A 15861-nucleotide genomic window follows, 5' to 3' on the forward strand; every position below is an offset into this window, starting at 1 on the left:
CATTACAGAGGATTAGATGATGTGGACCCAGGTCCTCACATAAGTCTGTTTTAAAGTCCAACAATATTTTTAGATGTGTCTTACATGAAATTGCAAAGTCCGTTTTTTCCTCACAAGTGTTGGTATACCTATACCTATGACTTCCTGTATGAAGAGGATTTCAAAAGCAAACTAAAATTTTCACATATAATAAAGACCCTCATGAATAATTTCAAAGTAGCTCAAAACCACTTTTAAAAACAAACTTTCACAGTTTTGAAACTTACAATTTGAACTCAAAGGGATGATCAGGAACCTTAGTGCTTGTTGAGAAACTCTTATTTTACAAGGAAGGAAAAATAAATTAAGTTACAGACACTCCTCACATTTACAGTTTGGGATTTGGGGAAAAATGTAACTAAGCATCAGTTGTTAGCAGCTAGCACTAGACATGAAAAGACAGGAATAAAAACTACACATCTTTCATTTTGATTTTTAGGGGAAAATCATATTAATTAAAATTAAAAACACAAACAGAAAAGCTGCTATAACATTCCATGGTTGAGGTATAGCAAATAATCATAAATTATCAGAAGATGCTCCTCAAGACAAATTAGATCACTGGTCAAACAGCTTTGTGTGGCAAGCTGAGTGTTACACTTGTCTGAGCTGTAAGAAGTCAGTGGTGAAATGAAAAGCCTTTTCTGACCTCAGTTATTATCACTTATCATCTTCTTACTCATGTTCATGAAAACAAAACTGCTTAATACACTTAATTATGTAAGACAGATAAATAAACTTGGAGTTACTCTGGTTTCAATGTGTTCTGAAATGGTATTGCCTCCTTAGGTTAAGTAATATCTCCACCAACCACATTTTCATTCTGTTTCCTTTCAATCTTATGGTTGAAGGATTTAGGGCTCTTTGCTCTGTAAATAGAGCAATCGTCGGTCTGTCATGGTGCCAGTGGCAGAGAATTCTTTAATTCCAAAGAAATGGAAGTCAAGACTTAGATTATGACCTATGATTCATGCATTTGGAAAAAGACCTTTATAACAAGGAGTAGAGGAACATGCAGAAAAAAATATGGACTTTGTAAGAGATCACACACTGGGTTATATACAATTGGACTTGCTGATATGAAATAGTTTTTTCTTAAAATTAAATTTAAGGCATTCACAAACCTAGAGTTATATTTCTCTACATAATCTTTTCATAAATGTGCTTAAAAAATTAATTGTATGCCATAAGACAACAGATCTTCATCTATAAATCGAGACTACATTATTTCTATGGAAGACATGATGTTTCTATACCTTCTTAAACTGTAACGTTTAAGAATAATTCTTTTCATTATTATATTCTTCTTAAAATCAGATTTCCATTTATCATTTCTTTGGTTTAGTAATAGGCATGTCTGATGGAAAATAAAACACATGTTAAATGTCTTTTTATATGATTTTCCCTATTTTTTATTCTTAACATTAATTAGTCTTCTAATGTAAATTTTGTTATTGATCGTTGCTGTCATGTCTCCTATTTTAGATACCAAATAACTATATATTCAATTCATAAGGCTGATCTCAATCCTAGATGACTGTAGAAAGGGCTTAAAAGTACTATGCAAATATAAAAAGTGAATGTTTAACCTAGAAAATATACATAATAAATTTAAAATTTACATGGAGTTTTTCTTAAAGTAGAAGTATTTCACTAACATGAAACAAAACTCTTCATTTGGCAGGGGAGATGAAGATGCTTATTTCTGGAAATAGCAATACTGCTGCTATGTATGCAAATAACCACAAATAGAATTTCTTAACTTCAGCTGATTATTGGCATAAATAGCTCTCTTTAAGCTAAAAAAACCCAAACAAAATCCACCATTTTGTTGATGACAGAAACACCATGTTTCTTGTTTCACTGTTTCTTGTTCTCATCAAATGTGATAACACAGATCCTTTGAAGAAAAAAAATTTCTTGGTTAAGTTTTCATATGTCACATATTGAGGACTTCTAGATGAAACAGAAACATGGTAAAAAATTCACACAACTTTAATGAGGAAATAGGTATGCCATGTTTTGTTAATAATCTGATTGTCATCTTCTAACACAGCTTAATGGGATAAATCTGTTTAATAATAGTAGCAACAGTAAAAATATTCCCATATTTTAAACTGCTTTCTTTTTTTAAAAAGAAAAGTATTGTGTATCTCAATCCTCATGTTTTAATACAATATCTCCAGGTTGACAAACTGGTTATGAGAATTTAATTTTAACTTTTACCCTTTCAAAGCTTTCTTATACTTCTGATTGAAGTGAAATTGATAGCACATCAGTCATGTTGATTTCAGAGTTATAAGAGCCCCTGAAAATTAGAGATTTAAGCACGTGCGAAATAAATCCATGTGGATATGTGTGATACCATTAAAATGCTGTGTTCATTATCTAAATGTCATGCTGGACATGGAGACTGTTCAGATAATTGAGTAAGAGATAACTGAGGGATTTTTAATATAATTAATAAGTAGGACATTCTGACCCTGTTATGGATAAATAAAAATTGTTTAAAAATAACTGAATATGTACTTTTAGCTAAGAGTATTGCAAGAATTCAAAAAGTACACTGTTGTCCTTTATCATTGCTGTTTCACCATTATATTAATATTTTTTTAAGAATTATATTATTTATGTTATTATTACATATTATTACATTATATTATTTATCTTTTTTTAGAAAAGATATGTTTTCTAACATTTATTATTAATCTAAGCAAGAAACTTCTGAAGTAATTAATTGTCCATTTTATTAGGCATTTAGTGCTCCTCTAGTCAAATACTGAAGCATATTAAGTTTAAAATTCACCAGCCATCTACTGTAGTCACTTTCCTGAGTGTCATAGAAATGAACTTCTGTATTGCAGTCAGAATATTAATGCTTAAAGGAAAAAAATTGTTCTATGTCTTTGCTACTGTTACAGCAGGGAAGTCCATAGTTAATATTACTTAAATTATTTACAGATTATTTAGGGTTATGTTTTTTATAGAAAGACTATCACCTTAGTGAATAGACTTAATAAATATATCCCCAGTTGAATATTTCCAAATAGATGTAGTGATTGGTACTTATTGACTCCGGAGAGACATCCAGCTCCCATTCAGCAATGCATCTCTAGGCAGTGGATTTGAAAGGAATTCAGAAAGCTGAAGATCCAAACGGGCAGAAATCAGCAGGTCCTGTCCATACATCCTTTAATCCTACTGCCACCATTGCTATCAGGAGTGGGCCATGCCCGCTGCCCAGCCCGGCTGCCAGCTGCTCCTGCAGGAGCTCTGAGCATCCTGCGGGGTTCCTGACGCCTCCCACGGCTTCGAAAGGTTGGCCTGGTCATGGATCTGATGAAAAGAACACACTTAAAGGGAGAATCAAACTTGTAGTATATTTGGAGTTCTATGAGATTATTTTGAGTAGAAAAGTCATGTGGTAATGGTAGGTACTTTGATGTGACCAGAAATTGTTTTAAAGTGGCAGGTAAAGATGTTACCAAGGTAAATTAGGGGTGTTTTTTTTAATTATTTTTCTATGTTCAGGCTATTATCAAAGTAAATACATTCAACAGAAACTCATTAAAATTAAAAATGTAAAGCATCAAAACCAAAATTTCATACATAAGGGTTCTGTCTGTTGGCTGACACGATACTGACCTCTCCTTTTAAAGCAATAAAATATCTTTTTCTGCACCTAAAGTAATTTAAAGTCAGCTAACTGAAAAGTGTATGAAGAACAACTCTGGCAGCCCTCATATGCAGCTGCTTGGCTCAAACACAGATTCAGTACTGAATAAGAAAAATGACTTTTATAACTGGAAATTTGATGAACACTAAAATTTAAATCTTGAAATTAAGCCATATTTGGTTCAGTGTAATTAAATTAAAATGAACATAGTTAAGAATTTAGGTTTGAAAATAGCAGGTTAAAAATATTTAGATTAAAACTACATTTAAATATTATCATAGCAGGGGCTTATGGCCATAGAATTTGTTAAATTTAAAATACTAATTCATCCGAATGAAAAATACCATTTGGGTATGGACCATTCATACTTAAGCACACACATTGATTCTTTCAATGGCAGCCAACATCCTCAGTTCTTTGGCTTTTTATGTGTTTTGATGATATGCTTTTATAAACATTTGTTCTACTAGTTTTGTGTCTCTTTTTCTCTAATATTTATTATTTTAACAACAAATATGTAAAGCAGATATTGTTTATGCTGCTTCATACACTAGTGGGCATTCTCAGATACTGCTCTAAAAAATATTACATACAAAGAAAAGTAGAATAGCAAAGAATTAAAGCATTCACCAAAGTTCAAAACAAAATAATTCAGTGGGACAGGAATTCATTTTGAGGATCAAGCTCATAAATTAAGGATATCAATAAGCAGTTTATGGGTACAGAGACACCGCAAGTCAAAACTCAGAGAAAACAGAATATCAATTGATTAGGTATGTCACTGGGTTTTTTCTAGTCTATATAAAAATAATATATTTTTATACTGTTCTGTACGTTTTTTACAGTTCAAAGCCCCTTGATTCTGTTAATAAATATATTAATTAAATAGGCTCAGTTTCTAGATTATTGAACACGCATTTTTTACTCTTTTAGATGCGCCTTTATTAAGCATGGAAAAATTAAAGCACAGTGTCTTAATGATACATAATAATTTCAAGAATATTAATTTCTTTTTAAAGAAGTTAATTGCTAGTGAAATTTAAAGTTCAAACCCAAAATATAAAATCCTTAAAGTTGCAAACTAAATAGATTCTATCTCAACTAACCTACTGCTCTAGGGAGGCTATTCCTAAATTTTATACTGATGTCATGACACATTATTTCTGGAGGAAAGCAAGCAATAAATATTTTCCTACTAAAAGCCACAGGGCTTGGGAGTTCCTTTCTTTCTTTCTTTCTTTGACTTTGGGTCCTTTTATAGCTGTTTTCTGGGGTTTTTTTTTTTTATTTTCCTAATGGGAACAGACGGAATTTTATTTTAATTGCGAAAACTTTGGGAGATAGATATTCTTGTTTAGGCAGATGTGAATCAGATTTTGTATTAGACACCCAAAATCGTATTTTTACTTCAGATTCTCACTGGGCAAAGGGGCTTCAGGCAAGAATTCTGAATCTTATGAGTTAATAGTGAAGAGCTTTATTCTAAGCACCAGTAGAACCAGGTTATTTAATAGGTTTCATATTCTACCATTTTTGTGAGGAAAGAGTTGATTACCTTCTGTTAACATTAAAGTCATAAGCTAAAGTGTGGTACCCTTATTTTTTTTTTTTTAATTTTGAGGTGGGGTTATACGTGTATGAATACATTCTTATCATGTAAAAATGGTATTTCTGCCAGTGAAGTTTTTCTAACCTCAGGTTGCTGGACAAGATATCCTTTGGTGAGATTTTTTTGGACATGAAATTGTGTGGAAAAATGAAAGCACTGAGAAACCATTCCATTAGCCCTCCACACGTCCCCACTGAAGGCAGCCAGCGTTGTTACACACACTTTGCAGGCTGTAAACTGAGGATAACCCTTGACCAAGACCAGAAATACAACAGAAGTAGGGACAGCCAAACATTGCCTGGGGCACAGAATAGAGCCAGGAGTGTTGTCCTGGCTGTCCCCTGGGAGCAGGAGGCCCTTTGCAGCAGCCCTGGGTTCCTGCCAGGGCTCTCCAGAAGGGCTGGAGCAAATCTGGCTGATCTGTGTCTGCAGAAAAGCTTCCCAGCTCCAGCATGGAGCTGCAGGCAGAGGGGAAGAAACTGCACAAAGCTATTTAGCTGATTAGCAATGAGAGCTCAGCAGTTTTTGACAGCTAGCATGTGTCTTATCCGGCTAAAACATGTTGTTCTGTAAATCCTCAAACCTAGTTTCTATTATTGTTTTAAAAGAGCTCTTACTGCCTATGGTAGCTCTGGCACTGGTGGTGACACGTTATATGTGACAAATGGTGTAAGGAAGAGTTCAGAAGGCCAGAAACATTGTCTTGTCACAATAACAAAAGGACAATCTTGTGTCTTGAATCGAGAATATCCTCTTTGAGGGGAAACTTATTTTGTGGTACACACAGCTCTAAACTATTATGTAATTGGCATCATTTACTCTATATTTATGGCATTATGAGTTTACTGTATTTGGGTTTGTTCAAATAATTTTACATATCTTGGAGAAATTGTATTTTATATGAAGATTTAATCTAACCACAGCTGCAGCAATATAAATTACACTTAAGACTATGCTGATTGATTATAATCAGTTGTAATCACATCTTATAATTACATTGCATTCTGGAAGCAAAGGACTTTTAAGCCTACTCAGCACCCTGCTACATAAAGAAGATTAGCTGTTACTTCTGACAATCTTAGCCAACACTGAAATATGCATATAAACACCAAGTTTTATAAATTTATTGTTCAAGAACCAAATGAATTTCTTTTTATGTCGATAAAAGGCAAAATGGAAATAAAAAATCTAAAATTTATTGAAAGCCACACTTCTATAAAATATCCTCATTAAAATATTTATAGTTATTTAGTTTCAGAATGCTAATAAATATAAGTAAAAATCAATTTTCTTGATATCCATCTGATAATTATTTATTGGTATACCACTGTTCAATCATCAACAGAGTAGTGCAGGATGCATTGAAGGTATAACATGTAAAAGTGGCATCCAAGTACTGCGCATAAATCAGTGTTTCACTACAACAGTAAATTCAAAAGACTTTATAGATGTATGTAATATTCCAGTTTCACTCTGGCAGCTTAATAGGTCTCCTTTTCAAAGAAATCAGCTATCTTATTTCACCCGAGCACAAGGCAGCCAAGCACATGTACTCATACCCCCAGGTGTGAGTGCAGAGAGCAGGCAGGAGCCACCCCCTTGCCAGAGATCCACTTGGAAAAAAGCAGCTCCTCTGTGTTTGCTTCATTTTGGGCCCAATGGTTCTGGCTGTCTGTAAGTTTCCTGCTCCAGTCTCAAAATTTGTGTTGTTCCAAAATACTAGGCCTTCTCCCCTGTGTACACTCTGACAGGTAGAGGTAACAAGTTTGCTTCAGCCTTCAGGGCTTGTCTGTTCCTGCCTTCCCAGAAATGCTGGGAGCGATTCCATTTTGTAACTGTTATGTGGCAATGGCCAGGCCATGAGCGAAACCATAAACACCTGAGTAGTATTTCACTCATTTTCCAGAGTAGTTTCATTAGATGCTATTTCATTTCCACTTTGCCTTCAATCATTTCGTCTGTTTCCAAGTTGTGCTACAGGCATCCAGTCCGTAGGACTACAGCCAGTAACCTAATCTCTGCTCCTGTTGCCCCTTACAATAATCTTAGAAGATTAGTAATCTTAGAATCTTAAGAGGGAAAAAAGTGAGGTCATGTGGTAAGAATGAAGACAATTTCATCATTCTTCCAACTTCTTCTTTCAGCAAATATGAGTAGCAATCTTTTAGACTGCCTCTGCTACAAAGTGATATATTTTACTTTGTATTCAAGACACTGTTTTGACAACAGCTAGATGTTAATTGTATATAAATGATCAAACACTAGGGCACTGTTAGCTATGTATTCTTAGGTAGAGGACTGTCCCACAAAGTTATATGCTTTCAGCACTAAGCAGACTCTTGATATTTAATAAAGTATCCATGCTAAATAGCTCAGAGAAGCTCAGTAAATATATTTTTGTATGGACATTTTATTAGAATATTTCATAATATCTGTCATGATTTTTTGCTGGAAAACATTCATCCCAGTTAATTTGGATGTCATAGGAATTGAAGAACATTAAGAGAAACAGGATAATATGGACACAATTATATTCACTTGGGCAGTATCTGAATTGGTAGATGGATGCCCAACAGGTTCCTCCATTGCCTGGAATGTTGTCCAAGTGGAAATCCCATTGCAGATGCCTTCTGGCCTGCTGTGCTCTGTTCACACATTATGTTCCCAGTATAATCTGAAATGAAGGTGGTGGTGATGTATATCTCAAAAGTCTATTTTAATATCAACATATGGACCTGAAATCTTGGAAATTCTCTTTTCAATCAATTATCTAAAACCTTAGTAAATTGCAGCCTTATCTCCTTTTTCATCTTCTCTTATTTCTGTCCTTGTCTTTTGCTTATGAATCATATCTTGGCACCCTTTAGGTAACAAAATTATGGAGTAAAGACTGTCATTTCTATACACTTTTGTTTTACTGATATGTTCATCTTATGCCATTTAGATATAATTTTAATGAAGTCTATTCTTTTAAAATTATGACTACTGTTTTCCTAGATCCACATTGTGTGCAATGAAAGTTAAACAATTCAAGCAGAACCAGCATATCAGCATCTGTAAGTCTCCTTTTCTCACACCTATGCAGTACTTAAGTTTCTTTTATTTTTCTGGATACATGTTGTTTATATCACATACAGTTTTACTTGAGGCATATTTTTGTAATTTCGCTGTAATTGTCCTTAGTAAATGTCTCTGCAAAGTTTGCTAATGTATCTCAGTCCATGATGTGAAACTCTCCTTGACATTATAGAGAATGTCTCAATCTTTAATTTTTGTAAAGAACATTTGAATATGCATTTCATATTTAATCAACTATCTTTGTTATTCAAATTACTTATGCAAATTAGCTGTTTGACAGACTCTGTGATCTAAGTTGCTTAAATTGTACAGCATGTATGTAGTGGGTTAACAGTTTCAGGAGCTGCCAGTACACTGCTCGACATGCTGAGAACAGCAGTAATTACAGTCCCTGGTGCTTTGCTTTCCTAAATCATGGCTCTGCAGAATGCTCTTCAGTTGGATCTGATGAGGACAAGTCATGATGATGAAAACAAGAGTCAAGAATTAGAAAACAGTATTTACAGAACACAGCCTAGGAAAGGGAAAGCCCTGGAGGAAGAGAAAAAATGTATATGAATGAGAAATAATTGAAGATCATATGAGACACCTGGGACCAACTAGGTTTTCAGAGCCAAAGAAGAGAATTAAGCACAGAAGGCCAAATTTCATATTAAGTTTTACCTTTATTTAGGGTTGATATCTGTGCAGCTAAGAGATAGAGATTTTTCTTCTTTTTTTGGGGATTTTGTCTTTTTGAGGGGACGGGGATTGTTGGTTTTTTTTAATTGATAAGGATCAGGTAGAAGGAAAGGTTCAAACAGCATTCTGGTAGAAGAATTTCAGATTAGGCATCAATAAAGGAAAGGACAATTTTACAGAAAACATCTTATACCCAGGTTCACACAGCTGAATAATCTTTCTAAATACTGCAAAGCACACAGCTCAGAATATGAATACTGAAAATACTGAATATGTGACTGAGTGTATGGGCAGGTTCACATTAGTGGTGGTTTTGGTTGTTGTCTTTTTAAGATGAATGATGGCATATTTAGAAGCCGCTTCAACATGCTCAATATCATAAATTATTATGTCTAAAGAAGAGGTGGCATTTTTAACTATATGAGCCATAAACTGCTATAAGACTAGTTGAGCAGCATGATACCAGAATGGGCCCAAATCCAGCTGGATGAGACCCAGCATTATGAAAACAAACTGACCGAGCAGTAAGAAGTTCCAAAGGAAATGAAATGAGACTATGCTCCTCATTAAGCTAATAACAACAACAACAAAAAAGTCTGTCTGCCTGGAAGAAATGTGGATTCCAGTTGGAGCAATCCATAAATTAGGTTTTGTAATTCTTTTTTGTGACTTCAATCCACATTGTTCTCTTTAATACAGAAATAAATAGCATCTAATAAGGCCATCTTGCAAACATCAGTACTATCTGGCTCCAAGCTAGAATGATTCACTCAGAGAAGATGATTTAAATTAATGCATTTGTTATAGAGATTTTATGTCACCAGCAGTCTGAGAGACTGAGAGCTCTGTGCACACTGTGGGTCAGCAGTGCTGTGACCCAAAGTGCTGGTTCCAGTGTGGATGCTCAAGTCAAGACCTGAGTGTTGGAAGGTGACTGCCCACAGTGTGCCCTGGCCCCTGGCTGCCTCGGCAGAGAGCGCACAGCCCAGCATCCTTCCAAGGAGTGGTGTGTAGCCTGGTACCAGCCAGATGGGCTGAGGGCCAAGGTGTAGACAAATATCACAATGTGTGGCACGCTGAGCACAGCAGATGGGCTGAGCTGAAAGCTTCACTGGAAAGCAAACACAGCAGCACACATTTCAAACATCTGTACACATCTCCTGCACTCCTCTTGTGTTTACCATCCCCCGCGTTTCTCCCTTCTCTTGGAAACGTGGCTAGCTAACAGCTAGATTTCTATTAAGTCTAGTTAACATTTGCATTTTATCTGGTGTTTAAAGTTTAGACTAATTTTTCTGCAAACTTCAGATCTGAAGCTAACAGTGCAAACAGTATTATGAGAAACTTCTGCCTTCCACAATCTAATTAAGCACATCAATTGTATGTGTTTGATTCTCCAGAGACCCTAGGTATCCAAATTAGCCTTGCTGCACAAGCATTGCTTCACTTTTAGAATGACTGGGTTCTTCACTACTTCATTATTAATCTGTTTAGACAAATGTTACAAAATGAGATCATTTGTCCTCCTTGCAGCGAAAAGGAGAGAAAAGGTCATTAGCAGAAGTCCTGCTGTAGGGAGCAGTGGTCTTCTCTGGGAGAGGTGCTCTCATAGGTAGTAATTTTGATCTGTACAGATCATTTCATCAACATACTATATATTTAGCACTGGGTGATCATTGTAATAGTTATTGTAAAATATCTTCTGAATAGGGATAACACTATAGGAGGGAAGAGACAGAGAAACTTAGAAAACAGGTGAAGGCCTTAACAGAGAGCTCCTTGGTTACAAGTTTTCAATAAGCAATAACACAAAAATAATAAAATGAAAGAAATTTATGCATTAGTGCTGCAAATTTTTCAAGTGACATATCTAAATATAAATAGTTGCATGTTGAAAGGACAAAGGTACTTCTTTAAGACAGGTGGTATGTGACCTGATCAGGAGGTTGCACCATTCCAATGCAAGAAATCACACCTGAAAATTTGGACTGATGATCACAGAGTTTCCACATGAGAAAAGATGCAACACAGACAGATATTAACAGCTGGGAAAGTGAGCTACTTCATATGTGGGGCAAAGGAGAAAAGGAGAAAAGGATAAGTAAATGCTTGTGTAAATAAAGTAACAGTCTTCTGGTTGATGATGAATTGTCATGGTTGCATTCATCAACACTTAAAAATACTGAAGCAGTGAAACATTAAACAGTGACAGACTGGAAGATTTTCTTTTTTTTTCTAAGGGATAAGGAAAATCATATTTTAGCAAAGTAATTCTTTATCCACTGGGCTATGAACTTCTTTTGAACTCACATTATGAAGTGGTTGAGAAATGGATTGTGGTCAGGAAGTGTAGCAAAAAAAACCCAGGAAAGCAGACTCAGAAACATGGAAAAAGGAAAGAAAACACCCACTCTCCTTCTGCCTTCTGCATCCTACCCCCAGATATTCTTTCAAGTGAGACATCCAAGTCACAAATAGGGTTACAAACCACTGAGCAAAAAACAGTTTTATTAATATATAATGATTGCTTTCTACTCAATGTTCCTCAATTCTTCTGCTGATGATTGTGCTAATTCACTGGGTATTATGAGATGTAAATTTACATCCTGCTCTGTGTACTTTATTCAAGGCTTGTATTTTGAATGAGACTGATACCTTTACCTTGGTTTCCATACCTAATATATAATGGTGCTTCCACCATCACTGAAAGTGAGAAATACGTTACTGAAACTGTAATGATACACTAAAAATATTTGTACATTTCTAAATCTAACTCCTTTTTTATGTATGTTATAATGTTTCCAAATCTAGATAAAATGCTGTTTGAGAAAGTGAATCTCTCAATAAAAATGTCACAGCTTTATTTGAATATTCTTATATGGACCTAATGTCCTGCTAGCCACACCTATTTTTCAAAAAGCATAGTCACAATACCATGTTTTGGAGCTGAAAAAGTGTCAAAAAAAGAGTCTTCTTCAAAATTTTTGAAAGTATTCTATTTAAAGATCCTCTTGGGAAACACTCTCTTGGAATGCAAATACCTTAGAAACACAGGCAACATGAAATATTGTAATAAAGTAATACAACCATTAGGTTAAGACAAGATGGAAAAAATATATTTTTTTAAAAAATAAGCCTTCATGCAATTCTCCTCCTTAGTTTCTTTACACTTGTAAATAAAACTGTTTTTTCCATTTACAGAAAGGAGTAGAAAATTGCATAAAAAAATTCCATAGCACAACAGGGAAACTCTCCCTAGTCTCACACAGTTGTCCTGATGTCCTATAAAGTGTGTGCTATGCTAGAAATTCAGTACATTATCTGATATATTTATTTATTTGAATTAACAATTAATCCCTTTTTAAATTATTGGAAATTGTCACCTGAATAATACATCATTCACAAGGAATTACAATGCATTTTTAAAATGTACATATATATTGATTATATAAATGCATATTACTGGTTGCCTATAATTTAAAACAATAAAGAAGGCAAATTTTTTTTAATACATCCCTAGATTATAAATTTCACTGAAAAGCTGTTGGTCAGTGCATTTAAAAACCTACAGAAATTGAGAAATGTTTAATCATCAAATTAAATACTTTATTGTAAGTAATCAAACTTAAAGACATCAGCCTTCACTTCTGCTTCACTTTCTAATTCTGCAAAATAAATTAGTTTTCTACAGTCTAGTAAATGGGAATACTTAAAACTGTTTATGTAACCAGGAGCTTGAAGTATTCAAAATGATGGTGCTGGATAATTATTGTACCCATAGGATAAAGACATCTTTTTCAAGTATATTTTTATTGTAATTGCTAAGTAAATCTTTTGAGTAAAATCCAGATTATATTATTTTGTTTTACAGTGGCTACAGTGCTTCTATGACTTTCATAGGCCAACATCGAGGCACCATTAATGTTGTTGTATGCTATGAAATAAACCTGTTCCATCACCTTAAATTTGTCTGCTAACAATTGTTCTGTCATATTTCCTGTTCTCACCTCAATATATTTGATTTGTACTCAGTCTGTAACAGGTCAAAGTGATTTCTACTGGAGATACATTCACTGAGACTTGCTATATCTCAGCTGAATTCAGTGTATTACTCAAGAAGTTTTCAAAATGTATGTGCTTGCACATTTGTATGTGTAATGTATGACAGACAGATGTGTGTGTGTGTGTACACAGGCACAAGCTAGCAGTGCTGAATTTCAGTTCCTGTTGTCCTGCATGAGACATGTGTGTATAAGGTAACAGCATCAAACTAGGCAACTAGTACATAGCTAATTATGGAATATTCTCTACATCCTAAAACTGATAAAACATTTTCTTTGTAAGAACACCACAATGCTAAAAACCACATTCATAAATAAACTTCTGCACTAAAAGGCCAGACTGGTGGCAGAACAGGATGGTGTCAGCTGGGTTTTCAGTTCTATTTTTTCCAGCCATAATAATTGGCAGAAGAGGAATTTTTGCTTCTGTGTCGAGTCTATAAGAGTGATACAGGGTCTGGTTATCAGCTGATGGCACATGCGGAACATAACTTGTTGGTAGGCTTCAAAGTCAGCAGTGTGTCACCTTCACACTTCCAGTCCTGCTCCAGATACGTGGGACCAGATTCTTGGCATTAGCCAGAGATGTCTGAGTGCTTCTCTAAATTACTCTGGCTGCTAATTGTGCCAAACATTCATTATGGTATCCAGTAATCTCAGGGCAGAGTGCAGGTTTGGCCACATTTCCTATGCAAGTCCCAGGCAAGCAGATGGTTGGAGAATTATGCTGGCATTTGCCCCTTTAGTGAGTCTATATGCTCTGGGTGATGCTTCCACTGGTAAATGCAGGCATTAGTGACACTTGGAACAGACAGCACAAGACAAAGCAGCCTGGAAAAGAAACACATTCTGTTCTAACAGGCACAATGATTAATAGTTATGTTCCATATACCATGCACAGTCTGAAAGGGTTTCTAATATTTTGGATTATTAAAAGAGTATATCTTGAAGCGTTTTCCATTTCAGTCAACTTATTTAAATATATAGTTAGGACTAAATGACAGACTTTCATGTTTATAATTGTATTTCTTTCACCAAGTTCCCTGATGAGGTGACAGAATCTGTGAACTTGTAGTGGATGCCTGACAACTTTCACTGGCTACAGAAGACAAGTTTTTATTTGCTGCAAGGGTCATGTAACCTATAGTTCGTTTTAGGTATGCTCTTTAACTGCATATACACCACTGATCAGTTACCATTGCCCTGGCATAATAAAATAGTATCCTTGAGAGGAGCTCTTACAGGTGTATGAACTTGTGCTGGAAGATAAGGCAGACTGATATTAGTGAATGTCAAATAATGCCTTGATTTTGCAAAGACAAAACTGCAATTTTCATGTTAATGAACAAACTCCTGTTGTCATTAAAACCTTCAAAAAGTTATAAAAGAATGTATTCAGTTAGCAGGCAGATCAAATGTATCAAACCAGGCTCAGGTAACCCCAGCCTACAATTAAATGTCATTTCCTCTTGGGAACAATTCTTCAAGAGGAGAGCAGCAATAGTGCCAAGAAGGCGTCAGCAGCTGCAACTGCAACTGGAAAACAGCAGGTTGTATTTCAGTGACTTAATTTGTTGTCTTAAACACAACCCTGAGAACTTCAGCTCTACAAAGGTGGCAAAGACATGAGATTGGGTATGTTGGTGATCTGAGGCAGACATTAAAGAGCTGGAAGCTGTTTTCTGGCAGTGCAGCCACAGAATCTGCTCCTTAACTCACTGCCTCAGCTTTGACAGAAAATAAAACTATTTAAAGTTCAATATCTGTCAAATAGAAATCAAATGTCAGTCTTCCATTCTAAGATGCAAAATTTGGAAGGCAGAAGAAATTGCTGTCTTGCAATCTGGTTTTAAGAGAAGTCAAGATCAATGTTATTGATTTAACAAGAAACTTAATTATTCATTTTATATTTAGTTTATTACAAAAGTTTGCCACATGTTGACTAATTATTTTGCTAGGAAATTGTGTCTGTCTAAATTAATAATAGAAGAGTGCAGAGTTTACCCTGAGGCTGCAAAGACTGGGAACAAACAGGAAAAAATCCTAGTTTAAGGCAGCTAGGAATGTACATGTGATTACAAGCTTCAACCTTGCACCAAGATAAAGCATAAGGAAAACTGCAGTTATTATTTCCCACTGGGGGATAATTAAATACAAATAATAAAGCCTGCACGATCTGTGAGGTTATAATCTCTCTTTGTCAGGAAGTGTATTCCTGAGTGACAGCTGTCACTGGCCTTGGGTACGTGTGACACCGACTATTTGAAGCTCTAATTGTGCAGAGAAATGTGCAATTCTCAGAAGACGTGTCGTTGCAGGCTGTGAGAGGAGTCCTTTGGCTGTGGCTGGGAGATCATATGAACACAGCGCAGCTGACTGCAAATGGGAGGTGGGAAAATAGAGTTAAATAAACATGTCCTTAACATGAAGGTCAAAATCAGAACAAGCCAGCTTTTCACAAAGAGGAAATCCACCAAAGTGACTTTCAGCACCACTGGGGCAAAATCAGCCCCAAAACAAAAAAAATCCTTTGAAAATTAGCTGAGGGGTGGTATGTCATATAATGAAAATCAGTCAAAAAAGTTCTGTGACAGGAACCTTCATCAGTTAACTATTCTATAATATGTCACTGACACTTAAGAACATAAACCTACCTCTAGAGCTATTAGGCAAGGCCTCCTCCGTTCCATTTTGAGTCAAAATTTGAATATAATTTA

This window comes from Pyrgilauda ruficollis, unplaced genomic scaffold, assembly GCF_017590135.1.
Source record: "Pyrgilauda ruficollis isolate IOZ18807 unplaced genomic scaffold, ASM1759013v1 scaffold6, whole genome shotgun sequence".
NCBI classification, from domain to species: domain Eukaryota; kingdom Metazoa; phylum Chordata; class Aves; order Passeriformes; family Passeridae; genus Pyrgilauda; species Pyrgilauda ruficollis.